General features: G+C 35.3%; 1 protein-coding gene and 1 long non-coding RNA gene across 2 annotated transcripts in view; one reads left to right on the top strand and one right to left on the bottom strand.

Annotated features, from left to right (window-relative positions):
* Positions 1–27,394, bottom strand: part of kibra (WW and C2 domain containing protein kibra) — a 402,614-nt gene that overhangs the window by 272,562 nt on the left and 102,658 nt on the right. The gene's annotated exons all lie outside the window — the stretch shown is intronic.
* LOC138700115 (uncharacterized) lies at positions 25,518–27,356 on the top strand. Its single transcript, XR_011332222.1, has 3 exons — positions 25,518–25,592; positions 26,364–26,686; positions 26,738–27,356. It is a non-coding gene; the product is annotated as an uncharacterized lncRNA (long non-coding RNA).

The following is a 27,394-nucleotide window of genomic DNA, read 5'->3' as shown; positions in this document are numbered from 1 at the left end:
TAGATGCTAGAATTGTCATAAATAAATGTCGAGAAACTCTAAAATATTCCCTGAATTTTGTTTCGTTATCAATAAGATGTTTCTTAATCAAGACATTGAAGGTGCCTTCTTCTTTCCTTTTTTTTAAATAGTTCATTAGGGCTGTCCCTAATTGCACTTATTATTAAAACTTCTTCCACGTCTGCCTCATGTTCAAACAAATAAGTGCAAGATCTATGTTGTCAGCCATCTCGATTTACGACGACGCAATGACACGCTGTTATAAAAACCAGTCCACGCTGTCATAAAAACCAGACCGCGCTGTATACCGCAAGCGTGAACAGAATTTCACGCACGGTACGTGGGATCCGTGGCTGTTGGAAACCACCGCTTTACGGATTTAGTTTGTTCCATTGCATGTGAATACATGTCTTGTATCGCACGGTATTAATATTTCATTCGTAAACATATGTTCCACGTTTAATTAGCTTCGAATTTTTCTCTTGTTACGTTCTTTATTTCCACAGCAATGTCCTCATTTCTTCTTGGAAGAGACAGTACTTCCATCGGTCCGCATCTCTCGCCCCCTCGTCGTGCCTACATACACACGACAAAACAGACAGCAACGCCACCATTGCTTTTCGGTAATCGTTCCTTGCGCGAGCTTATAACCTGAACGCGCGTACCACTTGCGTTATGTTGGGTGAGTCATTATTTATTTCTTCGTATAGAATACTATAATTGTATGAAGGTCGGAGTTGATAGTCTTGTGCAAATTATAGCTCATTCGGCGCACAAGAAGATAGCCAATGGCGATCTTTTTCGCTATTCTTGACATAAGTACTGTAAATGCTTATGTACTTATTCAAGAGCTACCGTGATTCTGCTATTACAGGCTACATTTCATGAGTCCCACATGAAAGACTAGCAAGCACCCTTACCTCTAGAACTGAGACTGAATATTAAGGAGAATATCGAGGCTTCCTGATGAAAGAATGACAACAGATGCAGCTGAAGAAGTGCTTCTTGAGGAGGAGGAGGAGTAGTAGAAAAAGAAGATGTGCGTTGTGCCCCCAAAATTCAGGAAAATAAAATATCCATGCTACAAGAGCTAACGTCCAATTTGTCTTCAATGTTCACAAAAAAAAAAAAAAAAAAAAAAGTATGCAGTATTTGCAGTGAAAATGACTAATTGTGTTTAAGCTACTCAAAAGAGACCAGGTGTTTAAAGAATGAAAAAGCATAATTGTTCACATAACATTGTTTACCTTCTTTCATTATATTGTGTTTATAATGGTTCTATTAACAGTGTAATAGTTCAGCATATTTCTTATTGTTAAATTATAAGTATATTGTTGTTAACATATACCGGTACAGACCCCACTGTACCAGTTATGTGATTTTTTGTAATGTACTAGTTCAGGGTTATCATTATTAAATATGATTCATTATCAATAATATTAAAGGAATATAAAAATATTCCACATCAAATGAATGGTGATAACAATAGTAATAATAATAACAATAGTAATAATAATAATAATAATAATCATCATCATCATCATTGTCCTTGCAGGTATTAGGCCTAGTGGCCTGTTACGGACTCCGTCCATTTTTTCAGGGGGCGTCCCAAAGATCGTCTTTCATGTGGTATATAGCGGAGAATTTGTCTTGGGAGTCTGGAACGGTCCATTCTATTGACATGGTTAAGCCATTTTTGTCTATAGTGGTTGAGATGTTCATAAATAGGTGTAATTTTCAATTCTTTTGTAACTAGTTCATTCCTTTTCTGGTCAAGCAAGCTGTAGCCGGCAGTTCTCCTTAGGAATATCATTTCCACAGCTGTTAGGCATTGAACATCTGAGCAGCAGCAGCAGCAGTAATATAATAATAATAATAATAATAATAATAATAATAATAATAATAATAATAATATAATAATAGTTCATACTTAACCGGAGGTTATGGAGCATTCGCTGTACCTCTTCCACAGTCGCCTGAACAGTTTCAGCTAGTTCTGACAATTCCCGAGTTCTCAGGTCTTTATTCTTGCAATAATTTTTGTGCGAGATCGTGCGTATTTGCTTGCTTTCCGCACAAAACCAATACGCGGTAAGTGTGAAATACCACATTCAGTATTCCCAACGTAACACACATAACAATTTCCCTCTTCTTACCGCTTAAACGCCATATTCATTTTACTGCTTTAGGCTTTTAACATATTATTTTTAGAGACGTTTAACATAGTAATAATTACAAATTGGAAACTTACCACTGCAATTTCACCTAAATTGCACTGTTAATTATTGTTTTTAAATATTTGCAAAAATTAAGTAAACTCTACAACACCACAAAAGTTACTGCATTTGTAATGCAAGTAACATTAAGGAAGCCGTGAAAAAATCACAAGATTCCAGATGCCGATGTTATTACTGCAATATGTTATATAAATAATATTGTTAAAATATTAAAATGAAAAATAAATCATTACATAACCTTACCGTTTGTTTTAAGTTCGCATTTATAGATTGGGGGAAAAAAAAGACAGACGTATATCACGGCTGCTGAAGTATAGTAAACACAGAAAACATTTTATAGGAACAATGTTGAAGATAGATATATTTGTTTTCCAAAGTTGCCGTCATTGAACAGAAACCAAGTTGGAGATTTCATTGCAACTAATTAGAAATTCCTCTTTCAGGTATGTTTGTTTTCATGTTCTCGGAAATTAAAAAAGCTCAACTACGTTTCGCTTTTTCAATCTTTTCCTCGAATATGAAAACGTCAACATACCGCTCTTGTAACGCATATTACTATATTATTGTCGAACACATTCTACAAACAATTTTTCAATTCATATGCTTCAATCAATCTCGTCTCTTCCAGACTCCATTGTTTCCATTAACTGTAATTATAATTGTAATTGTATTCTTAATATTGTAGTTGTAATCCCCAGGTAGAGGGGAAGAGAAGGCCTGATGGGCTTATCTCTACCAGGTTAAATAAATATATACTATACTATTGTTTCCTGGTCGCCATTTCCACTGCTTCTGTCGCGAGAGTTAATGAAAAAGTTCAACTTAGCTGAATAATTTATAGTAGTTATGGGTATAATGAGAGTTGACAGTACGAGTATATGCGAGTTCTACGTATGTCCAGGGTGTTTACACGGCGAGAGCAGTTTTCAAGGCCGCTTTATTTGTCTCTCTTCTTAGATATTAGAGTCAACGAGCTACCTACTCTCAAAACCGTTTACACGGTGATACTCAGCTATAATCTAGCTATCTTCTCTAAACCCTCACCGTGTAAACGTAGCACAAGAAGCAGTGGAGTGTGGAAGAGACGAGATTTATTGAAGTATATGAATTGAAAAGTTGTTTTTGGAAATGTATTTGAGAATAATTAGAAGAATAAGGACCTGAGAAATCAGGTATTGTCAAAAGTTACTGAGACAGTTCAGGCGTCAGTAGAGGAGGTAAAACGTAAGGTCCATAGCCTCCAGTAAGAACGAATTATTGTTGTTTAGTCAACTGTCCGAAGACAGGTTTGAAACTCATAAGTAACACCAATAAGACATCATTCATGAGACAACTAGGCCAGGAGATAATGGGGTAGGATGGCCAGATTCTTTCCCCCTCCGATGCATCGCCGATTAGCTACATATTCCACTAATCAGACTTCAGATGCACACAAACAATTTTTCTTCCTCCGATTATTATTATTATTATTATTATTATTATTATTATTATTATTATTATTATTATTATAATACTAAACTGACGTTTATATTCTAAGATGAAAGGGCAATTGGAAGAAGAGCAATTTAGCTTCAGGAAGAGAAAAGATACGAGACATGCAATTGGACTGCTGCGAACAATCGGCGGAAAATACCTACAGACGAATAAAGACGTGTATATACTGTAATATTTGTGGACCTAGAAAAGACGTTTGATAGAGTGGATTGAAATAAACTATGGGAATCTTAACAAAGTAAGTGTGGCTTGGAAAGAGATGAGGTTATTTAGTAATTGTTATATGAAATAATGATTTAAAGTCAGTATAGGAGAAAAAATGTCTGAAGGAATGAAATAGAGAGGACTACGACAAGGATGCCCTTTTATCACCTATCCTGTTCAACATCTACTCGGAGGATTTAGTGAAGAGCTGTTTTCAGAAAATGGGAATGGTGATAGGAGGAGGAAGAATAAAGTGCATCAGATTTGCTGATGATACGGCGTTGTTAGCAGAAGAGGAGACTATATTAAGGGACATGCTAGTGGAGCTAAATGACAGTTGTGAGCAATATGGGATGAAGATACATGCAAACAAGACGAAGACCATGGTTGTCGGAAGAAAAATAAAGAAGGTAAACTTGCGAATTCTAAATGAGGCAATAGAGCAGTGAACAGCATCAAATACTTGGGATGTACTATATGCAATAACTATTTATGGTAGTAAATTGTGAAAAGGATCAGATAAATAAGGTTTAAAGTCTTAATGGTTATTACGATTGGTTTAAACATGCACTAAAACCAGACGTAAGTGCAAGTTTGAACCAATAAATTATTGAGATTTGCGATAAATTAATTAGTTCAGGAAATTGTATATTTATTATGTATAACTACTTTTGTATATAGATCTTTTTGTTAAATTATTAAGTTTTGTACTTTTGTGAACTAATATCAATAAATCTATCTATCCATCCATCCATCCATCCATCCATCCATCTATAAGCAGTAACATGAGCTGCAGCCAGGTAAGTCAAAAGGAGGATAGCAAAGGAAGCTTTTAATAGAAAAAGAAGTATATCTTCTGCGGATCTCTGGAAAAAGAACTAAGGAAGAGACTAGTGAATGTTTTGTGTGGAGTGTGACATTATACGGGACAGAAACATAAAAAAATATGTTTAAATGAAAAGAAGCGAATAGAAGCATTTGAAATGTTGATAAGAAAAAGAATGGATCGTGTGAAATGGGCAAACAGAAGAAGAAATGAAACTGTGTTGGAAAGTGTGGGTAAAGAAAAAATTATACTGAAACTAATCCGGAAGAGAAAAAGAAATTAGTTGGCTAAGAAGAAATTGCCTATTAAAGAATGCACTGGAAGGAATGGTGAACGGAAGAAAAGCTAGGCCAGGAGATTGCATACATCTGAAGTCTGAGTAGTGTAATATGTAGCTAATCGGCGATGTATGCAATGAAGGAAAGGAACTGGCCACCCTACCTCATTAACTCCTGACCTAGTTGCCTCATAAGTGGTGCCTTGTTGGTATCACTTGTGAGGTTTAGACTTGTCTTCGGACAGTTGACTAAACAACAGTAGAAGTGGGGTGTGACAGCGTTTTGTCGTCACAGCTTCGACAGCTTGATGGCACACTTAAGAAATTACTTCTTTGGTATCCTAAACTTTTGAACGATGTAGTGCCTCGTAAATTAAAAAATTTACACCCCTAGCTGAGCACAGCGAAATTATTGAAAAAGCTGTTCATCTAATAAGTAATTTTAATAGCATTGTGGAAGAGTTCCTTGCAACTTTTAAGCCTGTGAAAATGGCTCTTCAAACGAAATGATGATTATGTGTGTGAAGTCAGTGAACCAGTAAGTTGATGGTGACGTAAGTGTAGTACGTAGTATTATTGTGATTTATAATAACGTATTTTAAAAGTCTATATTTAAAAAAAACAATGAGATTTCTGTAAATGATCTGAAGGATGTGCTTCTTATTCAATTGGCAGAGTTCAGTTTGAAATCTAACAGTGTGATGGTAAAGGACAACGTAGGCCTATATCTGATTATCAGAGAATTCCCAATTTCACTTCGTCCACAATGAAATGAAGTCCAGATTATGGTAACGCAATTTAATGTGATAATTCACAAAATGTTTGTGTTTGCCAACATAATTTTGAATAACTACACTAAGCGTGTAAATAACACAGAACAATCGAAAACATTACATTGATTAGTGCGTAGTTATTTTTTTTTTAATTTATCAATCAATTCAATCACCCAATTTAAGCTTATGTGGTTTGAATTTCAAATTATCTAATACAAGTTTTTGAAAGATTATTATTATTATTATTATTATTATTATTATTATTATTATTATTATTAAATTTTAAACTTAGTAGGCCTAATAGTTGACTTCAGGTACAGGTCTACTGATTATTGAAACATATGTTCTTTCTTATAAATTATTAGTTTGTATATATTTTAGTGCAAACCAAAGAAACGAAGATGAACCATAATTTTGTTTATTTATTTCGTTTTATCATGTAGTGTATTTTTAGAAATATACTTATTAAATTAGGTCTACAGTTTGACTACATTTGGCCTATACCTCAACTGCATATAAGCCTATCATAAAATATATATGAATCTTCGGAATATATATTATAGTCTTTCTCGTGTTAAATTTTACTGTACCTGGTTAACATGTTTCGACCTGCTATTGCTCTTCTTCAGAACTGGTTGTTGCTGGTCTTGGCGCTTTTTGTTTTGTTTCCTGTGGGGGTGTGTTTGTGTGGTGTAATGTGGAGTCAGAGTGTGTGTTTTGAAATTGAGTTGTGTGTTGAGAGTTTCATTTTGATGTGTTTTTGTGTGTGTAGTAGCAGCAGCAGCAGCAGCAGCAGCAGTAGCAGTAGTAGTAGTAGTAGTAGTAGTAGTAGTGTTTTGTGTGGAGTGTGACATTGTACTGGACAGAAACATAAAAAAATATGTTTAAATGAAGAGAAGCGAATAGAAGCATTTGAAATGTTGATAAGGAAAAGAATGGATCGTGTGAAATGGACAAATAGAAGAAGAAATGAAACTGTGTTGGAAAGAGTGGGTAAAGAAAAAATTATACTGAAACTAATCCGGAAGAGAAAAAGAAATTAGTTGGCTAAGAAGAAATTGCCTATTAAAGAATGCACTGGAAGGAATGGTGAACGGGAGAAAAGCTAGGCCAGGAGATTGCATACATCTGAAGTCTGATTAGTGTAATATGTAGCTAATCGGCGATGTATGCAATGAAGAAGGGAAGGAACTGGCCACCCTACCTCATTAACTCCTGACCTTTTCAGCCACGGAGCCCTTTTTGAAGCAGAAGTTTCTCGTGGAGCCCCAAGAAATTTTTACTTTTTAATTTTATCTGTCTACGTTGTATGAAGCATATTTCACACGATACATAAACGGAAGTATGAATATATATATATTAATAAAGGAAACAATAGTAAACAAGTACTGGATATAATTTATTTAAATCTACAAAATGATATTAACAGGTAGTTAAGATATTTAAAAAGTGTTACAATGTTACATGTACACCCGAAGTTAATGTGAAGAATGTGCCTGTTTCTTGCGACAGAGTTTGTCAATGTCCGGTGCCATAGAAGTCAGTTGAAGACGTATATCGTCTTCTGTGTCCAAACAAGTTCAATATTTTGTTTTTGTAGCCGTGTACCTCGAAAAGGTCGTTTCACTGAGGCACACAGTGCCAGAAGGCAGTGAGAGAAATTTAGCTTTTGAACTTAATATCAAAAGATCCTCTCCTAACTTAGCCCAAAATTCGGGAAATGGTTTGCTTTTAAATGATGCCTGACAGTGGTTGTTCGAAACCATGTCTATAAGGACCTCATATCTGAAGCAGTGAGGGCTGCTGGTTTTGACATTACTGGAAATGGATCTACAATCCACTCATATTTCTTTAGAATCGATTACTGAGTGTCCCTTGGAAAGTATGAATTGATATTTTGAAGCAAATTGTCACGGTGTTCTTTCATTATTGCTATTAATGAGACATTCATTGTTATGTTATTTTCTTCTATAAAGTTTGAAGTCAATGAGAAACGTAAGATCCTTATTGTCGACGCTTTCTGTGTAGAACGGTATCTTTTTCTTCAGTGCGACAATTTCATCAGCATCGAATATAGTCTTCCGTTTACCTTGTATGTATGTGCTGAATTCATTTTTGAAAAATGTCTGCCAAGTAACATAATTTGTACAACCATTCCTGATCATTCAAATAATCTGCTAGCAAACTGTTCTGGTAATTCAAAACTGAAGAAACTTCCGTTCGAAGTTCATGTAATCGGGACAGTGCTTTAAGGTCTATTCACACATCTCCGGGACGTGATGGTGCTTTCCGTGTCCGTATCCATCCTTTCCGACATGATTTTTTCACGTCTGTTCTCAAATTTCCGTTCCGTGCAATTGTAACTCGGTAGGATTTTTCAAGGATCCCCAGTCGGTCTCTTTTGTTGCTAGAAGAACTACGGTCCACCCCGGTCATTAAGGGACGCATGCGTAAATTTCTAGGCGCGCAGTTGTCACATTTTACATTGACTTCGTCCCACGTGGCGTGGGTATGAAACAATCGTATATTTATTCCTAGGGCCCGCTCCCATTTAGCGGAATCGAATCGAACAGAATTTCTCTTCACAATGTATTTAAATGGAAGACAGCAGAAAGAGGCGAGTCGAATCGATCAGAACAGAACTCATGAGCTAGAATATTTTTATTCCACTGCCGGAATAGAATTTCCTGTTTCGGGTATGATCGTATGCTCTCGTGAAGCCTTCGTGAAAAAAACAAGTAAACCACATCTATTATTGGCGGCTCAATTTGTTTACTATTGAAAGTTATTGCTGAAATATAACGTATACAAAAATCACAATGTAATAGGAACGAAGAAAAATTAATAAATCTTGTGTAGAATTATTCTCTTTTGAATGAGAAAACACAAAACATAAAAGTACTGTTCGGTTCGATCCCACTAGATGTGAGCGGCAGCAGTCTTTTCGTTTCGATTCGGTTCGATTCCGCTAAGTGGTAGCGGGCCTTTATACAACAAATTGTACTTTCATTCAATCAATCACGAATTAATGAATGGTTAATTTTGAGTTACTGTGTGTATAAAGATCCGTTATAGAACTATTGTACGGTCAACTTCTTCAAACTAATATAGTTTCATACTTATATCAATAATAATAATAATAATAATAATAATAATAATAATAATAATAGGCCTAATAATAATAATGATAGGCCTAATAATAATAATAATAATAATAATAATAATAATAATAATAAAAAGTAACACCGAAATAATATTGTCAATTTGTGTTTCGTGTCTAAATCCGAAGCGAAATCTGAAATGTTATGTAATAAAATATGACATTTTGCTTCTTTTACCTCTATTCGTCGTCATTCTCTCCTAAATGAACCACAAATCTCTCTTGGTTACAGTCCCTGTCATACTTCATATAATTCTGTTCCGTTTTAATTGCATGTTGAACACAGGAGGACCAATTATGGGGACCGATTGTTGCAGATCCATCACGTAGAAGTTAACACACTAGACTCAACTCGGAGTAATATTGTCTTTCCTAACTTAAGACTTTAGTTGATGCCAGATTATTTCCAAAGGTCGACCTGGTATAGCGCTGGCCTTCTATGCCCGAGGTTGCGGGTTCGATCCTGGGCGTTTGTGTGCTTAAATGCGACAGGCTCATGTCAGTAGATTTACTGGCATGTAAAAGAACTCCTGCGGGATAAAATTCCGGCACACTGGCGACGCTGATATAACTTCGGCAGTTGCGAGCGTCGTTAAATAAAACATAACATTTAACATTTCCAAAGGATTTAGAACACAGTGGTACGGAGGAAGTCGTAACACTTCGTGTCCATACGAAGCTGCGAGCAACTCCACTGCATGTTTCTTACTAATATTGGCTGATTTGATTTCCTGCAACATAACTCTCTTGATGGATATCGGGTTGGGCATGGTAATGTTAATGTGCCTCATAAAGTTAATTATATTTTTAACATTGCTGTTCATCTATCATTGCTATCTTGGAATTGTAAAAAAAAAAAAACTAAGGAATTTACGACTTTCAAACAGCAAACAAAAACACTTGTAAATTGTTTGAACATGTTAAGAAAGACTGCAATTAGTGTTAGCATTCAGGGGAGAATTGGCAACATTTATGTTTGCTTCAGAAAGCGGAAACAGAGATTACCCCATCCCCGAGTGGACAGAAAAGGTTGGGGGGGGGGGGGACTGTCTTACTTCAAAAGGCAACCGCTCAGCGTGCGGTACCCTCTGTCTTTCACGTCCGTGAAAATAAAAAAAATATCGGTGGCGAGCGAAAACGTTTTGCCGGCACGGATCACGGAGAAGCACTGAACGTGTCGGCGAATGCCTTTGTCGGAGATGTAGGAATGCACCGCTTTGTCTGCAAGGCGACGATATTTTATTTTCTCGGAAGATGCCGCCACGTCACGGACAGCATCGTCACGTCCCGGAGATGTGTGACTAGACCTTTACTGCGCGACAACCATCGCACTTCTGTGTGTAATATTAGGCTGCGGCCACAGTGGAAACGTCGAGCAGCACGGTACCGCTCTCGAAAAATTGAGGAGTGGGGAGGAAAGAGCGTTGGTGTGGCCACGTAGCGCGGAGTTGGTGAGCGGGGCGGCGTGGCGTGGAGATGAGATGAGATCATGACAGTGCTTGCTTTTAGGCAATTCTTATCTAGAAAGAACAGCTTAAAATAGGAATGGAAGATAATTTTATGTTCATCCATTTAATAAGAGATGTGAAACTCTGAGAATTTCATCGTTTGTACGGATAATTAGGGACATTTACAAATAGATATTTGAAGTATACTCGCATGCCTATTACAACTTTCGACTATTTTCTAAATAAAAATAAGGAGCGACTACAGAAGCAAGCCATCAAATTTCGGAGATCTATCACTATTGCACAATGGTTAATCATTATATTAAGATAAACTTATTTTAAGTTAAAGACACAGCATCATGCATTCTTCGAGCAATGGTGCAGGTAGGCTATACTCCATATAAATTAAATTACATAGGAATAGTCTTACGAATCCTTAAATGTTTGTGATGATGGAATTAAGTCTCATTCATTACAAATAATTGCATGCTTACATGGCAAAAAAAAAAAAACACATGTTTATACTTACGAAAATTTAACATGAGAAATTAGCAATTTTCGATATTTTTCATTTTGGTTTATTGCATTTAAAACTTCTTACAATTGTTTGCTGTGTAATTTTAATTTTTCCACTGCACTTATAATTATTAGGGGAAACCTGTGTGAAACGGCCACCTTAATTTTAAGTGTTACTTTACACAACTTTCGGTGTGCTCAAGAGTCTAAATTTAAAGGTGTGAGTTGTATATCATCCAAGAACAGTGATATGGCATTTTTTAATTTTTGAAAAAATATATATATTGTCGAAATTAAAATTTTTCAGAAGTGTAATATAATGGCCGTTTTACACTGGCATCTGTGTAAAACGGCCCAGTGTATATTATGCTAGAAAAAATATGATAGAAAACAGAAAACATATTCAGTTGAAAAATGCATATAGTTACACGATATTATTTATTATCGTGAAAGTGGAACATGTTAATCTAATTAACTAAGATCATATAATTGAAAAGAAAGCATTAATATGGTATCAATTATAACATGAATTAGGACATTTAAATTTAATAGTCTAGCGATACAAACCGCAGGTGAAATCATCGTCTGCTACAGGATCAAGTCCAGGAAATTCTTCATGAGCCCATTTCATGCATGACATACAGCGAGCCCATCCTTCACCACTAGCTGAAATGGAGTGGATATTTTCTTGACAAAATATGCATTCAGCATCTTCCTCATCGTCTAAATTCTCTTCACTACTTGTAATTTCAATGTTCTTAGTATTCTTCTTTTCCAAAATTATTTTATGATACATGTTTCTTTTTCTAACTATTTTCTTGAACCTGGCTGCTTCAGCTTTCTCTTTTAGTTTTTCAGCACATGACATCTATATTCCTTTCTTCGACTCGCCGTCTCAGATTGGTTCTAGACAAATCATACATTTTGCTTGCCTTTGTTGTTCTCATTTTATTTTCCTGAACAGCTTTAATGGCTTCCCTCATATTTTCCCTGCTCCAAGAATTTCTATCAGTGTTCCTAATACGTCTACTTATAGCCAAGTTGATACTGGAAAAGAAACCGAATTACTTGTAAAAGTTCTAGTGTTTCAATGTATTACGTCAGAGATATCAGAGTAAAACCATCAAGCACGGTGTAAAACTGCCAAGCACTGTGTAAAACGGCCACCGTGCATGGCCGTTTTACACCGAACACATGCATCTAAACAAACAAGCTTATAGCATAACACCGCCATCTTGAAGTAGTTTCGAACACATGCATGTTGAACTTTATAACCTCTATTATATCAAGCAGTAGATAAACATTTCACGTTATGTATATTATGTATGAAATTATATCAAATAATAAGTAGATACCTTAGATCAGAACCTCCAAAAACAGTTATCATATCGAAATAATCATAAATTGTGAAGACAGCCATCCACGACTTTACAGACCACTTTCAGAAGCAGTTCTGACGCAGTGCACTACATAATCGGCAATATGGCAATGCTGCTAAAGGTATGCTTACACATGGCCGTTTTACCCAGGTAGGCCGCTTTACACTGGTCTCCCCTACTTTTCATATGCGCCAAAAGAGACATTAAAAATTATGTTCAGGATATCGAACTACTCTAGTTTCAGCATCAATTATATATAAGGTCCTATTTAAATAACAAATTATTGATAAATAGATTTAACATAAATATATATTTTATATAAGTGATATATATTTAAATAATTTAGATTCATATTCGAGCCCTTGGCTTTGGTGTTGAGGCATTCGAAAACATACTCTTCTGAAGTGATACGTTAACATCGCTGACAACTGTCTTTACTTTCCGCCAAATCAGGACTGTTTGGAGTCGATGGGATCTCCTGGAAGGAAAGATTTCTTACAGTCCTATCAGAAAGGATGACGTCCTTCATAAACTTCGTCAGGTCGAAAAATGTCCAACACGATGTAGCGATTCAAGAGCTTTGGAACCGCTTCGTACCTTTGGGAGCTTCTAGAGTTCCTTCTCAAATTTATCTTTTAAATTCTACCACTTATTTTTGCCACGTCTTCTAAAATAGAATGCAATAATGAATATTTAATGAATTAGTGACTAAAATATTAATATATTCTAATATTAAGTCTTCTACTACGTTAAAATGAGGAAAAATTTAAGGTAAATTTCTAACATTACTCTTTCTTGTAGGTTTATAACCACAGGGACAGCATTGCGATTACTGGCATTTTCCTTCAGGGTAGGAAAATTTACAGCAATTGTAATGGCAAGAGAAACGTGTGAGGTAATCTAAAATGAATCGATTAAAGAATTTATACCATAACCAAATAAAGAAAAATTAAACAAAGTAGTCAGTGATTACTACGAACGTTGTGGTTCCCTAATTGCTTCGTAACAAACGACGAAAAGCATGGTCAGGTAAAAGGTCCTGATAAATTCGGTTCCAGATATTTTAATTTACGTAGTATTACTACAGAGTATTGCTGGCCCAGACTAAACATTTTAACCGTTGACTTGGTGGGAAGAGGAAAACACAGTGATGGAGGCACTTTCACAACTTTACACTTCTCAATTTGTTGGAGACCACCAGGTTCAATGTGCCTGAACTATCGAACTCACATGTAAAAGTATCACTTGTACTTATTGGAGATGAAGCATATCCTCTAAAACTTTATCTTATGAGGCAATATCTAGTGAGAGACCTACACCTAGAAGGGAAAATTTTAATCAAAGTTTATCTAGTGTTCGAAAAATAATATGTGGAATGTGCTTTCGGAATATTGCGTGCTAAGTGGCGATTCACGAATAGAAATATTGACACAAATGTGAGAAGAGCCAGCACATATTATAATCTTCCATTTGAGAAAAGATTGCGACAAAGCATGATCTGCATTATCATGAAACGACTTTACAAATTGACAGAACTGATGACGTGCAAACTCATTAGAACTCAGGTCGCAGGAATAATAGTTGCAGTGAATTTGCTAGACAAATAAGGATAACTTCACTGATTATTTCAATCAGTCGCAGATGTTAATATAACATTATAATTTGTACTTAATAGATTGTGTTATTTCATAACAGAAGCGTCAATATTCTTCTATGATATTGTCAATAATTACTTTTGACCTAATAGTTTTAATTGTACCGGTATTTCCTTGCTTTAACAATGGTTAATCGTAACAACAGAAATATTTAAATCATATAATTGTACCTTTCTTTCGGAGTTGGAATATGTTTAATATTGCACCCAGAACTGAGTGTTTATCCCGACAATATTCTATGAAGTATGATTAATAATAATAATAATAATAATAATAATAATAATAATAATAATAATAATAATCACACGACATATTATAAAAATATTATTCGCGTTCAGTAAAATGTCTTTTTATACATTCCTCGTCATGGAGAGGTTTATGAAGTTCTTCTCCCAATTATTCCACAGGAATATTCGGGTTTTCACTTCTTAAATGATAACTTCTTTCTCATTTGTTGACAATTCATACTTGCAATTGTGAGCGGCGCCGCTAAAATCTCAAACAAGAGCGAGCGGCCAGCGGCGTGTAGCGTTGTCCTTGAACCAACTTCCCCTCCAAAATGCCGCTCCGCTCACAATATGGCCAGCTGCATTTGCTAAAGGTGCGTCCAGACTTGCAACAGAACGTCGTAGCGCAACCGCGCTGCGATCCTATCTGGACAGCGAACGATACTTCGCAACATCGGCGCGTAGCGTGAGCCCGCAACCTGAGCGTTACGGACCGAGGGGCGCTGAGTTGCACCAGTTGTCGTTTATTCCAAGGAAAAATCAAAGGATCCAGGGGCCCGTTTCACAATCCTTACAAATTACAAATTAACAATTTACAAATAACAAGTAAAAGATTACAAATGCTTATAAATTGTGTTTCACAATGCTATTTTATTAGTTTGTAAAGTCTGACGAACTTTACAAAATCAGCTAAAGAAATTTACAAATACGCATTATTGGTTACACAATATCGCCAACGACAGTTTACAAAAATCGCTAAGGAGCAGAGCTAAAGTCGCTGTATTTTTACTACTATCGATACATATCTTTATATTTTGTACTAAAATATATTATTCTAAGCTTGCTGATTCATATTTCACCAACAGAAAATATAAAATATTGTTAAAAAAAAATAAAAGTATTTAGATTTTTATATATTGGCGACAATAGAGTTCCGTGTGATGTGAATGGTCGAGTATACCAATACGTATATTACTTAAATGACCAAAGTTAGCACAAAATTCAGTCAAATAAGTAAATAACAGATTTGGTCTACGTACAAATATGCAATTGATAAAATAATTACGATGTCTAAACACAAAATCAGATTAATTTTTTGTGTTGATCCATCAGTATTTATTAATGTTTCATCCCTAACCTCACAAACATTAGTGATCCCATTAGCAGCATAAAAATTCTGTGCTATAGTAAATAACATTTTGGTGATCAAAAACCTGCCACGAATTTAACTCTTTTAACAACATCAACTACCCTGTGCGCACTTTTGCACACTGATATCTTAGAAATCCCGTGCTTATCTGCTAACCCACGGAACTGACTGCATCCAATGCAAAACAATACAGTTCTCGCTTTGAGGTTAAGGCATCACTTTTCTCTTTTGTATGTTGGATATATGATGTCCCATATCTTGTAGGAGAGATTCCAGAGAAACGGGACTCGAAACGACTTCAGAATACCGCGTAAGTAGTGTCGCTATTGCATTATTGAATTATTTATTTTTGGTGCAGGGAACTTCTTTATTAAGTGCGAGTATTTATTAAATACAGTCTTCGTATATAAATATTTACGCGGTATTCTGAAGTATAGCGCGGGACTCATTCGAAACCTTTCATTAAATTTATACAATGATACGAACGTGCTATTAATTCTTGGCCGGAGAATTTTACGTATACGTCTTCGTTTGATTAGGCCTAAATTCAATATCTTCGTCTGAGTCACTAGAACTCCTTAATAACATCAAAATTGCTGTAGTTTAATTCTTAATATTATCCAGTTACTCAAAAATTAATTTAATAAGTATTTCTTTATTGTATTTATTCATAATTTGTTGCAATATCAAACTTTACACATCTCAGACGTATTGTAGAAAATGTGCTAATTTTACAAGTAAAATTTACATGTTTGTAAAATTACTCTTCATTGTGAAACAGAATACTTTTAAGTGAGCAAAATTTAATTTGTAAAGATTTGATTTCCTTTGTAAAGTTCAACATTATAAACAAAGATTGTGAAACAAAAGTTTACAATTTACAAGCAAAGTTTACAATTTACAAAGATTGTAAACATTGTGAAACAGGCCCCAGAGCGTTGAAGTTGCAGTAAGTGTGGACGTGCATGGAAGCTGGACGTGTAACACCTATTCGTGCCGCATGTGTGGCTACAGTGCTAGTGCACTGGCCTTCCATGAAGACAGTCCGGGTTCGGTCTGCGTGGAATGTATGATGGTAAAATAGACGTTGCATAAGGGTTTTCTCGGGGTACTTTGTTTCCCTCTTTCATTCCAACACTTCACTTCTCCTTCATTTCATCTCTCGGAACAACTGGATAAGGCGCACAGCAGCGCCGACTATGCTCGCCGCTAGTGACCTGGACGTACCGAAATAAGACAATCGAAATTTCGCTAGTAAATTCGCTACTATATTCTTTAAGCATTATTTCAAATGCAAGGTTTAGGGAGTATAACGGCGGTCTTTTGAATGTACTAGAAGAAAATACAGATATAGTAAGATATTATATTAGATTATTACAGCGAAATGAAGGAAAAATATGATGTGATTTAGGAAATATCACTGAAATCGACGAAATCAAATTTCGTGACAATCGTTTCAGGCGCTAGCTAAGGTACGTAATTATAACCGCATTTGCGTTGTATTTTTGATTCAGAGAAAAGAGCTCGTCTTTACGAAAGAAACGTTCAGCTACCATGAAATTAATTATTGCTTTCATAACATTGCTTATCAATTTTACGAAACAATTATCATCAGAACAAATGGGCGACTAGAAACATCATTAGTGTCCACCGCTGTGGAGTAACGGTTAGCTTGCCTGACCGTGAAACGAGCGGGCACGGATTAAAATCCTGGTTGAGGTTTTTTTCCGGGAGTTTACGTCAACCCATTAAGAGCAATTGCTTGGTAACTTTCGGCACTGGACCCTGGACTCATTTCGCTGTCATTATCACCTTCATAGCATTCAGACGCTAGATAAGCATAGATGTTGATCGTCTGACCGCGAAACCAGATAGCCCGGACGCTAAATAACCTAGATTTTGATACAGCATCGCAAAATAATAATAATAATAATATTATTATTATTATTATTATTATTAATGGCTTTATTTAACCTAGCAGAGTTGAAGTCGTAAGGCCTTCTTTTACACTCAACCAGGATTAAAATTTGCTTACATAGTTGAACATACAACTGGATCGGAATTAAGTAATTACATACTGATACAATTTAGGTACATAATGAGATCAAAAGAGGTAGTTACATAAAAGTTTACCACATAAAATAAAAATAAACGTAGTGGACAACATATTAATATTGTTAGAATCAAATACGAATCACATAAAAACAGAAGCCGATAATTCAATACAAAAATGTACACAGTAAAAATAAAAATAACATATTAGTATTAGATTACATTTAAGTAGGATTCACATAATTAAACCAGAAACCGACAATTGAATAAAATGTACACAAAAAATAGATTAAGTTAATAATAAAAAAAACAACACAGTGGGATACATATTGGCGTTAAGTGATAAATAAACACGATTTACGTCATTACACAATAAAAATAAGAAACAAAAAATAAAAATAAATACAGTGGAACACATTCCATTAAATGCTTGCAACGCGTTAGGTCTGGCAACTCATCATAAGATATTTTTCTAATTTACATTTAAGGAAATTAAAGTTCGGCAGCCCTTGACTTCAGAAAATAAGCCGCTACAAAAAAATACTCGTACATCACTAGCGAAGCGAAAAGCACATTCGACCATATTGAAACAAAATAAAATGCGAGCGGGGTTTTAGTTCCTACGTAGTATGTCTCCTCTCACATTATTTATCCCCTCATCTAATCCACTCCAAACTTGTCTCATTCCTCGGCCTTATGTCGCTTAGCTATCCCCTCATTTAACCCTGAAACCTTTTAACTCGCAATATGTACGCAAATCAGTTGCGTTGCAAAATGATTCAATCCCTATACTTATGGCAAGTACGGGTTTCCGATGTTAATCCAAGTTCTAAGGGCTTGAGGCTCCAGGTTCTATTCGGGCTCTTTAGTAGATGATGAAACATTACCTGCAGGGTCAAGGAAAGATAGCCCACTTGTTAGCGTAGGATTAATGTCAATCAATTGGTCAATCAATAAACCATCAATCAACACCCATTCGTCTGTCTGTGTGGGCAGTGAACATGGAATGGACCGAGCAAAACACGTTGCACTTTATGAAATTATACAGAGGAAAAGAAATTTTGTGAAATGCCAAACACCACAAGGAATTTTAACAAAAGTTTAAGGAACGATGCTTGGGAGCAGCTGGCGACTTGATGTTACGACCCAGCGTTGCGGACCGATGATGCGGAGCGAACCGTCAGATGTCGGTATTCCTGCGTAACAAAGGACTCAGCTCTGATGTTAATGATTGCAATTTGAATTTTATTGTTTCCGAATTATTATTAAATTCAGCAAACCATGCTGTACCAGTACAATGTTCATGCGTTATACTTATTTATGTTTATTTTATGTTCAACTTCATTATTATTATTATTATTATCATCACTATCATCATCATCATCATCATCATCATCATCATTTATATTCATACGACTATTTTATTGACAATGATTATTTCCTGATTTATTGTAGTATTCAATGAGATCCAACATTGTAACATCTATGTTAATTCGTCGACCTGGTTGGCGAGTTGGTATAGCGCTAGCCTTCTATGCCCAAGGTTGCGGGTTCGATCCCGGGCCAGGTCGATGGCATTTAAGTGTGCTTAAATGCGACAGGCTCATGTCAGTAGATTTACTGGGATGTAAAAGAACTCCTGCGGGACAAAATTCCGGCACATCCGGCGACGCTGATATAACCTCTGCAGTTGCGAGCGTCGTTAAATAAATCGTAACATTTAACATTTCTATGTTAATTCACATTCGGAAACCAAAATCACTGTCCATATACAAAATATTACTGTCAATAATACGAATAATCAGCAAGTATGAACTTATTGGCATGTAAAAATATCTCAATAATATATTATTATACTAGCAAGTATAAATAATAATAATTATTTGTACACATACTGCTGATGTCTACACTTCGCTCAAACACACGCCATAATGAATTACTTATTAAAAATTAAATACACGCAAACACTAAAAAGTAATTAACACTTCTTAGGAACACCAAATTGAAGTTACTCTCGATTTCTCAATTGTTAATTGAACATAATTCAATACACCGATACGAAATGAGTTTAAATCACCGCCAATTACGGTGGTCAACTCTCTAGATTTTAACTTATTAAACAATGAAGTACTATAATAATTAGGCATATCATATTTCTTCTGTCTGTGACTTTCTATTCTTACAGTTCTGCATTACGTGTACTAAAATCATGACAATTTACTCGTAATATTTTATTATATTCAGTTTCGTCATGCGTAAACAGCATTAAACATTTATAAATAGAAGTATAGGCTATACAAAGAAATACCAAGATTCTGTATTCCTAAAAAAGAAAAAAAAAAATACGTTTTGTACTTTAAATAACAAAATCGTTCTAATAACTCGTTTCTGAGCAATAAAGACTCTAATAATATTTACAGCATTTCTCCTTAAAAGGTACCATGGTTAAAATGAGAATAATATATAGATAAGAAAGAATGTAGATTCAACGTAGACCTAAGCTGTAAAAATAGCAAAATTTACGGTACTTAGCTTTTTTTTTTTAAATAAAATCAATATAGGCCTACCATTGTAAAGTGTTGTCGACAAAAAATTCAAGAAACCTAATATTATCCACAGATGTAATATAACAATTATTAAAATTGATAGATGGATGGACGGACAGGCAGACAGACAGACATATTTATTCGTTCCATAATATCTTACAGTTGCTTTAGAGTATAGAATAAAGAACATGTCAAATTCTTTCGTTTAAAATATAAAAATGCAAATATGAAATATATACAGAATTAATACCTTAATGACAATAACATATTATACAATAGAATATATTTACCATTTCATAGTATTAAAATATTTACACTACCAATATGTGAAATGTCAAGAATTCATCTACAGAACAGAAAGTGTGAGATATAAGGTACGGTAATTTTTAGTTCTGGGTACTTTAAATAATGCAGGATTTTGATTATGACTCAATGTCTTGAAGACTACTGAACATTTTTATTGTCATGCAAGGTACTCCCTTTGATAGCATGATAAGTTTGATGATGGCGTTTGAAAATCATTCTTTCTGCAGGTATTTATACATGTATGGCTAAATTAGTTGGAAAATTTCTTTATTATATTAGAGGAAATTTATTGAAGAGTATAATGTACTGATTTGTTAAAGTCAGAATCTCTAATTAAAAAAAAATGGTCTACACGATTCTATAGCCTTAGCTGCAACTATTATTCTAATTTCTCTTTTTGTAATAATATATTTTTACTATCCCCAAAATATTATTTTGTAGAACATAATGAAATAAATATAGGCAAATATATTGTCTTTAAGATACTCCTATTTACGAATTGTTGTAACGACCTAATTGCGAAGCATGCTGAGCTACGTTTGGGGGTTATTTCATTAATATGATGGTTGCAGTTTAATGTAGACCTATTATTAATATGCAAACCAGTAAATTTGGTTGTTGATGTTTCTAGTAGAGGTATATTGTTGATAGTTGTGTCTCATGTTTCAGAGATTAAATTTGAAGAGATTTTAAATTGAATTATGTTAGGCAAATCTAGTCTTTCAAGTAAGGCTCCCTGTAAAGCAGATTTGAATAATTTCAAGGGAAAAATTGTTCCGGGGCCGGGTATCGATCCCGGGACCTCTGGTTGAACGTACCAGCGCTCTTTCCAACTGAGCTACCCGGGAACTCCACCCGACACCGTCTCAACTTTTCCCTTTATATCCACACAACCCGCGTGGGCTGACGAAACGCCAGAGACCGACGAAACGCCAGACCCACATCGAGTGCACACAGTCTCTGTGTGACTTGGAATTGTGGTTTTCTGTTAACGTACACAGTGACGTAGGTATATGCAAATCTAGTCTTTCAGGTAAGGCTCCCTGTAAAGCATATTTGAATAAAGGGAAAAGTTGAGACGGTGTCGGGTGGAGTTCCCGGGTAGCTCAGTTGGAAAGAGCGCTGGTACGTTCAACCAGAGGTCCCGGGATCGATACCCGGCCCCGAAACAATTTTTCCCTTGAAATTATTGAATTATGTTAGTTTTATTAATGTTTAAAGCTAGTTTATCGGTTGTAAACCAGTCATAAATTTTAAGGAAAAGTGTTTCTGTTTTATATTTGAATGTGGCAAAGTTGCTGTCTGTAATTATGATACTTGTGTCACCTGTAAATAGTATAGGATAATCTGTTCCTTTTATTAAGGGACCAAGATCATTTATAAAAATTAGAAAAAGAAGAGGTCCTAATAGAGATTTTTGCGTGACCCCTGTATGAACATTTCCCCATGCTGAAGTAGGTTTAAAGGTGTCACTGAATACGTTGATTTCAACTTTTGTTTTCTGAAATGGAGATATGATTCAAATCACAGTTATGCTATGCCTTTAATAACATAGTATTCTAATTTTTAAAGTAGAATTTTATGATTAATACAATCGAAAGCTTTGGAGAGATCACAAAATATCCCTCCTACTTGTAATTTCATATTAATTGCTTCCAGAATTTTATCAGTTAAATTAAACGAAGCTTGCTCACTTGATGTATTCTTTCTGAATCCACATCTTTGTTCTGAAATGAGAATGTTGCAGCAATTAAGATGTTGATATACTCTTTTATAAACAGAGTGAACAATAAGTATGGAATATTGCTAATAACTTATTAAATTTTACAAAAAAAAGTTTTATACAAAAAGCTGTTGGAGATAAACCATACAATATGATACCCGTGTTCGAAAAAAGTTAGATTTCAGACATAAAGAGTGTGACAGTAAAGTTAATTTTTTTTTAATGATACTCTATATTAAAATTTACATATTCCGATTCTCCATGTTTGAATGCATACAGATTTTAGCCACCGAGTTAGTTCTGTGGTAGCAAGTTCTACATCCAGACTAGCCGGTCCGGGTTCGATTCCTGGCGGGGTCAGAAATTTTCATGTAAATAGTGATAGTGATTCGTCCGTCGGGTGGGGACGTTAAGCCTGGCGGCCCTCTTGGTGCTACTCGGCACAGTAGGCTACGTGCCGGCACCGGGTTCCCCTTCTTCCTTCCTCACCATCATCATCCTCACCCACTCCCTACACTACACTTACACATACACTCACCCTAGTAGCCTACACGACATAATTCTTCATAGATACACATCATGCATAACGTGGCCCGCCGAAGTGGTGTGTAATTTAAAAGTGGGCCACAGTCCTGCCATCTATGTGCAGTATGCGGAACCCGAATCACGCAAGTGAAGTGAGTAAGCATTAGATACACAGATAATATTAAAATGGATTTGAGGGAGGTGGGATATGATGGTAGAGACTGGATTAATCTTGCTCAGGATAGGGACCAATGGTGGGCTTATGTGAGAGCGGCAATGAACCTCCGGGTTCCTTAAAAGCCAGTAAGTAAGTAAATAATGTTCCTAGTTGTTTTGATTTTATTAGTCAAGTTTAGAATAAATTATTAAAGTTATTTGGCTTTTAAGATTACATTGTGTTTCATTTAACTGATAAAATTCTGGAAGCAATTAATAAAAAATTACAAGTAGGAGGGGTATTCTGTCATCTCTCCAAAGCCTTCGTTTGTATTAATCATAAAATTGTACTACAGAAATTAGACCTATTAATTTGCGGTCATTACTATTTCTACTTTATATATATTGAGTTCTCTTTGTTTTGCATGAGATTCTTATGTCTTGTGTAATCCAATTATTTTTAGATGTTTGAGAATTTTTGTGCTTTACAAGAAAACTTAGTTCAAAGATATTTAAGAATGTATTATGAAACGCATTGAATTTACTATTCATATCTTTATTGACATATACTGATTTCCAGGTTTCATTTTTTAATTTAGCTTCAAAGTCCTTTGAAGATTCTTCATTTATGATTCTTAACCTAATTTTAGTCTTGTGTGTTGATTCAGCAATGTTATTGCGTATTATTGTACGGATGCCAGAAATCGCATCGTCACTTCCACTCTTTCTTGAACGGAATGTGGTATCCTTCTTTGCAACATTAGGCGCCAGCAAATATTTAAAGTCTGTAGGTGACATTCTGGTAAAATTTTTATAATGTCCACCAACTGTTTTGAACTTCAAGTCAGCCAGAAAATTTGAATCACCACATTTATTTCTACTTGTATATGATATGTAACTATGTTTGCCCCCATTGCCTCTGTTTCCGTTTCTTTTTGCACGCAAATTGCAAATAAATATAGGCTGCTGCAACTACGTCCATGATTGAAAGTAGGAGTACCTGAACTGGCGGACGCTGGTAGGTTAGGGCCCAATTTTACCAAACTTCGTTACAATAACGCTAATAGCATGTTAACTAACGTGTTGTTAAAAATTAAACATCCTGTTAGTGTAATAGTGTTTCACCAACCATTTGAGGTAGTTTGGTTAGGTAACATGATGTTAAGAGTAATGTAACAGGAATCAAAGAAGCAGTGATTGTATGAAAGTTTACTGAATGTGCCTTTAGTTGGTGTAGTCATTTGTTTTAGCGGGGAATTGTATTTTTTACATTATGGAAATATTGGAGACTAACATAATTAAAACGGAAATCGAGAAAAAGAAAGTGTAAGGAGCAACAATTTTACCCCATATGAGAAATATAATTATTTTAGTATATCTAGCAATTATATGAATGTAATTGAACTCAAACGTAGTGATGGAACTTTCATTAGGAAAAAGGAACAGACATGGGTCTCTTTAACCCAATATTTTCAATCGCCATTTGGATGTGAAAACGCAAACTATGAAACAAATCAATGTTATGAAAATATTAAAAGAAATGCTAAGACGGGTCATGCACAAGATACAGTGGAACATTTGAAAACTGACGGTGGTACTTTCACTCTCAAAGTTGATATTTGTACGAAGATTCTTTCAATTATCCAGGATCAAATAGAACTAATAGAAAATGAAAATAATTCTGATGCTGAATAAGCGTTAACATTATTTTCATATCTTATATATCTAACATATCTTCACACGTTATTAGTCATAATTACATGTCAACTCTTAAATCAGTGAAATAAAGAAATATCGTTTGAAAATCTGAAATTATATCTGAGTATTAATACGAAATAATAATCACAGAAATGCTTACGTTAATAAACACATATCTTCTCTTTACTGTGGATGCAGTGCTAATATTAATATGAATCATTTTAGTATTTATGAACATATCTATTCTGAATAATTAAAAATGCTGAAGTAGTGATTGCAGCTAATTGTTTTCACTGCAAATATATCTCGATATAATAATGTGGCGTGTAACATATGTTCCATGATTCACGCTGTAACAGGACGTTAAGGATTTAACTGAGGGAGTATGCTATGTTAATTTAACAGTGGGTTTAACATGATGATAGCAGTAACAACAGTTGATGAAACATCACTTCCGTTAAGTTTGCTGTTAAACTGCCTTAACGTTATGTTAAATATTTAACAAGGGTTGGTGCAACCGGGCCGTCGTGTTGCGGACTTCGGCGCGGGTTTAAAAAGTTCATCCCGCAACGTCATAGCGCAACCACCGTGCGTAGCATTGCCCAGGCGCGGGTCGTGGTTGTGCTACGGGTTTCGGTGCGCATATCTGTACGAGGCTTTACACGCGTTTGTGATTCTTCCACGCCGCCACTCAACGCGCCTCACCGCTTGCCGCTTGCACTGTGGTCGAAGCCTTACTAACAATGACTTGTGTATACTACCCATATCTTCACACAGGATTTCACGTAGCCTACACTGCGAAGGTCGTGCCTTAGGGCCTGTACTACGACTCTCGGATAAAGTTCTAGTTTAAACTTATCCGGCAGATGGCATATTTATCCGGAAGTTGGGTTGTAATTGCGTACTACGACTTTTGGTTATGTGCAATCTGGAGGCTAAACTTCCAGATTAGCAATCCGGAAGCCAGAGTGGCAGATAGGCGTTATCCGGAGGTTGGAACTCAGTGTTGAAATCAAGATGGCTGCACGTCGTACAACTGGTGATTTGAAGGATCAATTTAATTTTGATACTGATTCTGATGATAAGTTCTGGAGCAGATGCTTCGTTATATCAGAACAGCAAAACGAATTAGGCTGCGTCCAAATAATTTTGAAGAGTGGGATGAGAATTTTTTTAGACAGTTTCGAATAATGAAACATACTACATGAAATCAATGATCAACTGAAACAAGACACAGATCGTAAGTACACAGTTAATAATAAGCTACACTATTTCGGTAGGTATTACATTAATATTTTGTATATAATAGCACTATAATAATTATTTTGAAGTACAGTAACCTGTAATAGGCGTATAGTAGAAGTGAGGTTAGAATGTTGCTTCATGCAGGTGTTCTGTTGCCCTTACAAGGTATTAATGTGATTGATATAATAATATAGGGCAACCTACAATAAGTTTCAAAATACTTTTATATAAAAAATAATAATAACCGTATATAATATATCAAAATCCTTTATATATTAAACTATCATTTCTTCACAATTGCGTTACCACTTTAAGATACAAATGTATTCACATATTTGGCTTCTAGTCAAGTCATATGTACCGTAAACGAAAGAAAAATTGAGTGCCGATACCAATTTCCCAAATAAAGGTGGAAAGTTGCTGTGAAAGTGGAGTCCGATGGAGAGGTACGGGTAGGCGGGATCGCTCTATCGAGATAGAAGGGGTAGGCGGCAGGAAAGGGCAGCACATTCATTTCATTAACTGTGTTTCCTTACTAATTAAAGGGAAAAGACAAGTTTTCGTAAGATCGAGTTAGTGACAGGTTAGGTTAGTATGATTTGCATATATTTACAATTGTCTAAAAAAAAAAAAAAGTCAAAACTACATCCAAACCTCTCTCTTCCAGGCTATCCTGTAGGGAGTCCTTGCTTTCTTTTGGTAACGCTATTGTAAAGATTTACCAGTAAAGGTGTAACCAAATCTCATTGTTTGTTCATTTTTCCAGAAATAATGCCTTACCTCCAATGGACCAATTACTACTGGTATTGAGATTCTATGCCACTGGGAGAACATTGACAACAGTAGGAGATTTTTGTGGGGTCCATGAAGTTACAGCAGGAATTGTTGTCAATCGAGCTAGTGCTGCACTTACTGCTTGGTTTAATTGAAGTGATGACTTTTAATGCTTCATTGGGAGTAGTTTTATTTGCTCCAGTAATTAAGTGCAAGGCTTGTTTTTTTTTTCCGAGGGATTCTGTCTCTCTTTTTGATGCTGTTACGAGTACTTCTGAATAGTATTTTAATACAGGTTTTGTGTACATATTATAGGTCTTGATTAAAGTTTTCCTAGAACTGTTTCATTTTGTGTACATATTATAGGTCTTGATTAAAGTTTTCCTAGAACTGTTTCATTTTGTGTCTGCTAGTTGTTTAATCAACTCTCCGAAGATAGATTGGAATACCAATAAGGCATCACTCATGAGACAACTGTCAGGAGATAATGTGGTAGGGTGGCAAGTTCCCTTCTCCTTCCTTGCATATATCGCTCGCCAGTAGGAGTAGGCCTAACATATTTCACTAATCAGTCTTAAGATATGCTTGCTATATATTATTATTTAACAAACTGTAACAGTTTATTGAATTTTAGACGTGAAAGTTTTGGAATTGGCATTTATGTTTTGCAAGGGAGCTGTTTCATTCACGCTAGGCCTAGTGATTCATGTATGCAAACATATTCATATCGTTACTTTTTAAATATATTTTATTGCTTGGATCCCTCACAGTGATCTCTTAACAGGCTAATGCACTGTATCTGCAATTCAAATTTATTTTACATAAGCAAAATATGGTAAAACAACATTTTTCAAGAGGCACATTAATTGAAGCGTCAGCTGGAACAATGTTATAAGTTACATTTGGTAAAATTTACAGGAGCTGCAAAAATGTGTATGCATACAACTTTGTTCTTATGAGGGTAGCAAACTTTAGAGTGGACAAATTTCACGTAGTATTAGTAGCATTTATTTATTTAACCTG

This window comes from Periplaneta americana, chromosome 5 (assembly GCF_040183065.1).
Source record: "Periplaneta americana isolate PAMFEO1 chromosome 5, P.americana_PAMFEO1_priV1, whole genome shotgun sequence".
Lineage (NCBI taxonomy): Eukaryota > Metazoa > Arthropoda > Insecta > Blattodea > Blattidae > Periplaneta > Periplaneta americana.
This window is presented reverse-complemented; position numbering and strand designations above follow the sequence as displayed.